Source organism: Lathyrus oleraceus, chromosome 3, assembly GCF_024323335.1.
Source record: "Lathyrus oleraceus cultivar Zhongwan6 chromosome 3, CAAS_Psat_ZW6_1.0, whole genome shotgun sequence".
NCBI lineage: Eukaryota > Viridiplantae > Streptophyta > Magnoliopsida > Fabales > Fabaceae > Lathyrus > Lathyrus oleraceus.
In genome coordinates this window covers 23,251,235-23,259,158 of record NC_066581.1, presented here as the reverse complement: position 1 = coordinate 23,259,158, position 7,924 = coordinate 23,251,235, and positions in this window count along the sequence as shown.

The window sequence follows — 7,924 nt, the reverse complement described above, 5'->3', positions numbered from 1 at the left end:
TTGTATTTATGTTGCCAACAATGTTATCACTCCTCATTTTGGCATGGGAGAAGGGTTTTTAAACAAAGTGATTATTACGTTGACTTGTAGACAACTGTTGGAATATCCACAGCGACCCAATTGTTGCAGACCCCACCAGGGATGACGAAGTTGCCAGAATCCTTTGTATCTTCTTCTAAAATGGCAGCAGCCTCCTCATCTAGACCGGTGTGGATGAAACCTCCACTCTTGAATAACCCTTGCTTGTTGAAAGTACCAGAAGAAAAACCTATGCCAGCCCGGGACTCGTTGTCTTCTAACTCAATCATTTTTCCTAAACCAGTGGTTACACCACGCTCAATGGCCAGCTTTGCATCTTTGTAGGAAGCAAATGAAGGAGCTCTTTTCTCAATAGGCTTAGCAATAGATAAAGCTTGGAAAGGAGTTCCAACTTCAACCTCAGCATCTATATAAGGGAAGGAAGTCAAATGGCTAACCAGGAGAGCCTTTTCTCCCCCTACCACCACCAACTTCTTGTTTTTCACGAATTTCCATTTCTGGTGTAGGGTGGACGTCACGCCGCCTGCCTCGTAAATCCATGGTCTAAGTGATCCATCAGTCTTGAAATATTGGCTCTAGTGTAGTACCGGTGAGTCAGCTTGTCTTCAAAATAAATGAAGGACACAGAGTTAGACCACAGGGCAAGGGATCGGAAACAGAACCTGCTTATGCATATGATGCATGCAATGCTTGTGCATATGATTTGTTTTTTATTTCAAAGGAACTTTAGAGTTTTATTTGCAAATTCTAGAAATATTAAGCATTTTATCACATATGGAAATATCTCATCAAATAATATCAGGGAAAAGAAGTGCAGCATCGTCAATCATATACAAGAAAAAAGGAAAATAATCGTCTTATGGATCCCTAGAAACAATCATCTAAAGCTCGGGACACAGGAAGATAAGATACGCGAAGCCTCTTCACCTCCCTCTCATAGGCTTCCTCCATATCGGCCTTCTCTTTGGCGAGTCGATCATACCTCCTCTTCTAGAACTTAGAAGACTGAGGAAGTAGAGAAGTCCATACATCATCAGGGTCATCAATAACCTGATGCTCAAGAAACTCAATCAACGCATCCTTCTCCTTAATCTGCTGAAGCAACTCTTCACGTTCACGGATCTAGGCACGTGAACGGTCTTCGTCTCTCAACTCCTCTACTCCTTGATTAGGGAGGGTTGAAGGCCCAGCCATAATCATAGGTGTAGGTCTCGGATACTCGTAAGGCATGAGATACTCAGACGCCCTCTTCCTAACCCAAACAGTGTAAGGCTCCAAAGCGATGCAATTCTTAGGACCCAACTCTTTCCTTCCTTTCCTATGAATCTTGCGCCAAGCGCGAACCATCCTAGCTTTCAAGCCTTGGGGATCTTTACCATCCTGAAAGAATACACCCTCTAACAGAATGTTATTGGGTTTATCCTTTAAGGGGAACCCAAGCTGCCGACGTGCCAAAACAGGATTGTAGTTAATCCCACCACATGTACCAAGAAGAGGTACATTGGAGAATTCGCCACAAGAGTCAATAATCTGCACACCATCATACACATGGTTATACCAAGAGATATCATCATTAGTGAGAGACATAAGTCTCGTGGACCACCGTAGACATTCCTTGTTCTCCTTGAAAGCGACCGTCTGAGGTAAGTGAGAAATAAACCACTTATACAACAGAGGCAAACAACACACAATGGCGCCACCACCCTTTGCATTCCTCATATGCAAAGAGAAGTAGGTATCGCCCAACAGAGTCGGAACGGGATTAAGAGTAGAGAAAATCCTAATAGCGTTCACATCCACAAACTTGTCGATGTTGGGGAATAATACTAGCCCATAGATGAGAAGTACAAACATGGCCTCAAAGGCGTCCTCACTCATGGCCTTCCCATACATAGTAGCTTGAGCAATGAGGAACTCAAAAGGGAGACCTTGAATTCCTCCTTTGGTAGTCATATGAGCACCAACCAGAGATTCATCTATGTGTAACATGTCAGCTATCTCTTGAGAAGTAGGAATACTCTCCAAGCCACTGAACGACAACTGGTCTAGAATAAAACTGCAAAAGCTGGAAATCCGGAAACGTGAAGCAACGGTACAAGGGATCATAAAACTGCACCAATCCACTCACCAATCCTTCATCCTCCTGAGTAGTCAGAAGAGAAAGAAGCTTCCCAAAACGAGCCTTGAAACCCAAAGGATCTAATACATAGGATGTCAGATTCCTTAACTCTTTCAAATCTGGTTGCCTGAAGCTGTACTTCTTCGTATTCCTTCTTTGTCTTTCCATGTCTGAAAATTTTGCAAATAAACCCCTTAAGTTCCTTGAAAATTTTCTTATTTATTGATGATATGGATGCAAATGGATGCATGAATGCATGAATGCAACAATCACACTCAAGGATCAAGCAAAGCACACCAAACAAAGGTCATGGGATGGATCATATTATCCTTAATTTCAATCATCCATTTTGGTGGATTATGGTTTACACCTTATCAACACCCAAGTTCCATTGATATTAAGGATTCATGAAAGGATCAACCATGAATCAAGGGTTTGTTGTAAGTCACGAGCATGGTGTTATGTTAAGAACCACCCAAAAGGGAGTGTACTAGGGTTTAAAATTGCCAAACATGTTCTACAAGAGGTTCCCATAGTCATCATCCCATCTTTCGGATATTATTGGAGAAACGACTACTCGTATTCCGAAAATATTCTCAAGAGAGACTCTTATAAGTGTCGTATCGCGTAACAATCGTATCAAATCTTACACTTGAACGACTTTCGCACTACATCCTAAGAATAGGCCAAGATGGGCTTGGTAAACTAAGGTCCTTGGCTTCTAAGGTCTATATTGGAAAGAGTAATGTCTAACCACAACTTACTTGTGTGACATTATTGATCCCAACATAACCTCCACCAAGTGAATGGACTTGCAAGTCAACTTGCTAAGGAATAACTCCACACAAGTCGACAAGACTATGCCATTCTCCTATCCTAAGTGCACTCGAGTCCGGGTATAGAACTCATCTCACAAAGATCACCAAGCATACAAGGAATTAATATTCAAACAATTCAATCATTACATACAATACAGTAATCCCAAATTGCACAAAAATATGTCACAAAAAAAATATACAATACAATACAACAATAATAAAAGTAGGCAAAACCCACTAGGATGTTTCGTTCCCCAGCAGAGTCGCCATTTTTCTGTAGCGGGGTATTCGTTACCATTAGAGATATTGACTAAATCCAAGGTAAATCATACAAGTCGAGTCGCCATCGCACTTCTATTTATCCAAAGGAATGGTTAGAGAGCGAACAAAAACCTAAAAGTTTTATCGAATCAAAAACTAGTAAAAATGTCAGAGATCTGGGTAAGGGGGTTGGTTATGCAATGGGAAGGTGTTAGGCACCCAAAGCGTCCTAGGTACTCCTAGGGAGCCCTTTTCGCATTTGTTGTAAAGGTTTTTTTTTTTTGAAAATTTATTTGTGCAAACATGATTGAAGGGATGAGAAAAGCGTGTATGTTTATCTAATGTACTACTTACTAAAAGAAGGGTCAAAAGAAAATGACTCGCACGGACGTCGCATCCACTGCATACGTATCTCATCTGAATCTGAGAATCAGAGTCTTCGTAGCTCGGCTACCTATGGGTTAAAGAGGAGTGTGCTCGCTAAGACATCACGTCTTATGCCTACGTATCTCATCTGGGATGAAAATCAGAGCAAAACGTAGTTCGACCACCTATGGGGTAAGGGTTGTGTTTTGGGGTGAACGACGTTACTACGCAATCTACCGGATGCTCGACCTTTGGAGACTTACTCGTCTGTAGTAGAAGGAGATAACGTTTTCTTAGGAGAAGAAAAATCAATGAGTTTGGGGTGTTTAGGGATGCTTATGCAAAAAGGCAGTCCTAGATGAAGGAACCGCGCAACCTTAATTGACATGCCACGAGAGGCTATACGAAACCTAAGAAAAGAGGTAAAAATGCGGGAAAAATAAAGGGATCAAGAGATCTACCGTACGGATAAAGATCTGAGGTAACAACAATTAAAGAGATAAGAAACCCAGAGATCTCTCAAGCTAGCACCATCAAAGAAAGTGAGTCAATACAGGTAATTGGAATAAACCTCCAGGTGGTATCCCACAAATAAAGTGGAACACCAGGCAAGCCATCTCTGCAAGAGTCATATGAGCCCTCACAAAACAAAACTCAACAAACAGGTTAGAGAAACAAGATAGGGTAATCAAGAGTTGCCCCCAAATCAAAATGTAACCACATGAATCATGCCATTAAAATTCACAAAAAGCTCACAAAAACCAACCAAGGGTAGGAGGCCTAAACCTCTTGTCAAACACATGCATCAAAAGGGTATCCAATTCACCCATAATACCTCATACATTCAGAGCATTCAAATTAAAAGCATAAAGTAATGGGAATAAGGCAAACCTGACTGGAGAGATCGAATGAAATTGAATTGCCCGGTTGGGTTTGCAAAGCAATCTGAGGGTTTATATGAGAGGGAATTGGTTCTTTGCCGATGAGTTCCCTTCAGTCTCTGGAGGTTGCTCTGAACTTTGTTAGCTCTTCTCTCACTATCTTTTTCCTGCCAGGGTAATAGGAATGGAATGTAATTTTGTTTCACTGAAACTCTGAATTTATAACCTGATTTTGTGGACCTGTGGGCTCAAATGAGAGAGGCCCAAGTCCAAATATTTTCTGTTATATTTTTTTTATTTTTTTATTTTTTTATTTTATTTTTTTTATTTTTTTTTATTTTTTTTATTTTTTCGTTTTTTGTTTTTTTTATTTTTTTCATTTTTTTTTTGTTTTTTTTTTTATTTTATTTTTTAAACACGTGGGTTTCGCCTAGCGAGCATGACAGCTCATGAACAAACTTTTGCTCCTTAAAGATTAACGTTTTGACTGACGAATATACCCCATTTGAACCTGTTGGAAGTATCTCAAGCCATTCCCTTGTGTTGACTGATCATCTAGATCGAACCCACAAAGTGTCTTGGATGATACTCAAGCTTCAAACAAAAGATGTTAGTGACACATTTTTGTGCTTTTGGTTAGTAAACAAAAGTAAGAGAAACAATGATGTATAATTCAAGCATGCTTGGTGATCTCAAACCAATCACAAGGAGCCCCACCCAAAGGCAAAGGGAACCAAGATGCTAAAGATCCTTGAGGCAATGCAAATGCAATGTTATGATGCCATGAGGGATCTTAGGGTCAAAATTGGGGTCTTACAAGGCAAAATTTGAAATGAGCTTAATGCAAGAACTAAAGTTCTTTGTAGGAATTCAAATCAATCAAGCTTCAGAATCTACCTACGTTCATCAAAGTAAATACATTAAAGACATTCTGAAGAAATTCAAAATGGCGGAATGCAAACCTGCTAAGACACCTATGCATCCTACTTGCATTCTGGGAAAAAAAGAAGTTAGCCAAAAGGTTTGTCAGAAGCTCTATCGTGGTATGATAGGCTCTCTTCTCTATTTGACTGCAACACATCCTGATATTCTATTTAGTGTATGTCTCTGTGCCAGATTCCAACCAGATTCTAGAGAATCTCATTTAACAGCTATTAAAAGAATACTCAGGTATCTAAAAGGAACCCCTAACATGGACCTGATGTATGAGAAACCATCAGAGTATAGACTTTCTAATTACTATGATGTAGATTACGCAGGGGACAAAATGGAACATAAAAGTACATCTGGGAACTGTCAGTTCTTGGGAAAGAATATGATATCCTGGGCCAGCAAAAGGCAATCAACCATAGCTCTGTCCACTGCAGAAGCAGAATATATTTCAGCATCACTATGCACTACTCAGATGCTTTGGATGAAGAATCAACTAAAAGATCTTCAAATCTTTGAGAGTGTAAGACCCTAATTTTGACCCTAAGATCCCTCATGGCATCATATCATTGCACATTGCATTTGCCTCAAGGATCATAGCATCTTGGCTCCTAACCCTAGTGTGGGAACTGTTGAGATTTGGTTTGAGATCACCAAGCATGCTTGAATTGTATATTATTCTCATTTTATTTACTAACCAAAAGCACAAAAATATTTCACTAACATCTTTTGTTTGTAGCTTGAGCAGTCACAAGGTTCAAAGCTTCTAGGAGATCCTATGTGCATTGATAGAGCCAATTGAACATGAAAGCAAGCATGGAAATGGTTCCCAAAGCTCTCATCCATCAAATATGCCTCCCAAGTATCTCAATTCATCATTTTGATCAAAGCTAACCAAAGGGTTTGAGGTTTGTTTCCCAAGGAAACCCTAATTCTATTGGGTATCAACTGTGCCTTGCTCATGAAGCAACCTTAACCCATGATCAAATAAAATCAAGGGAAGTTCCTTCAATCATCATTTCATGCATATTTGAACTTATTTGAGTGTCCTAAATAATCAATTCATCAAGATATGAGGCATGGACTTGAGAAGATGATCAGTCAATTCAACCAACTATTTTGAAATACACTGAGACCTAACTTTTGATGTGTTTGTCAAATGGAGATGACCCCAAAAGAAAAAATGTTATAAAGAACCATATGAACAACTTTAATGTTCATCAAAAGTTGATTTGAAGCTTGGGAGGTCATCATCCATCCCAAGACATTATAGGTCATTTTGACTGAAACCCTAATTTTGGGTCAACTTCCCAAGAACATAACTCATTCATTTTTCATGATTTTGAAGTGGGATCAAATGAATTGGAAATATTAAGACGTCTAATTCAAATGTTTTGTTGAGAAAAATTTAAAAATCTTAAAATAAATACATGTGATAATGCAAAACATTATAGGTCACTTTGGACCAAAAGCATTGAAATGTGAAAAAATCCAACTTCAAGTGCCCATAACTTCTTCATCAAAACTCCAAATGATGCAAAATTTAAGTCCAAATTTATTACCTTGAAAAGATAGACAACTTTGATGTTGAAGGTTTTGTCATTTGAATCTTGCATCATTGAAACAGAGGGGCTTGAACCTTGGCCATTTTTGAAAATCTCACTTGTACATGTTTTGCACCCTACACTTCATGACCATTTTTCACCAATTCCAAGTTTCAAATGAAGTTTTGATCAACATAAAAAATGATCCTCATGCAAAAAGCTTTCCAACCATTACTCATAAGGTTGTATTTCAAGTTTGGACATGGCATTTTCGAAGGCATGAACATATTGGTACAATTTTGGAAAATCAATTAATTTGCATTGCATGAGCTAAGCATGTACCATTTGCACGTCCAATTTGCATCTATTATTATTCAGCTACCAAATCCAAGTGGAATTGGGCCCTCCATGCGCCTGTACAGGCCCATGCAAGGAGGCCCTTTCCATCCATGCAATGGAATGTTCATGCATATCAGCTGCTTTCTCCTATAAATACATTGCTCATGCCTCTCATTTCAGCAACCTAAAGGCGCCCCAAATCCTGCACAACTAATCCATCAACCTCACTCAAAAAGAACTCACCATTTTCATTCTCAATTTTCGGATCTGAATTTTAATTTCCTTAATTGATTTTCAGATCTAAAAGTTCCTAAACCTTGCTACCTCATTCCATAGAATAAACTGCAAGCATTAACACCAAGGAATTGTGTCTCCAAGCCCTGCAAATTAGAGGTTTACTTCTGATTTTAATTTCTTCGAATCAGCTCATATTGTGCTTGTTTCTTGCTGTTGTTGTGTGATCTGAAGTCCTCTTCATAGAGGCAACATTTTAGAGCTTTGAATTTTTAAATTCCATTAAGTTCAGTTGAACACCACAGAAATTCCATCTCTGATTTCTCTCAATGTAGAAACCTAGAGTGGATTTGGTTGGTACACGGGTGATGTACATCACCATAGCTTTCGATT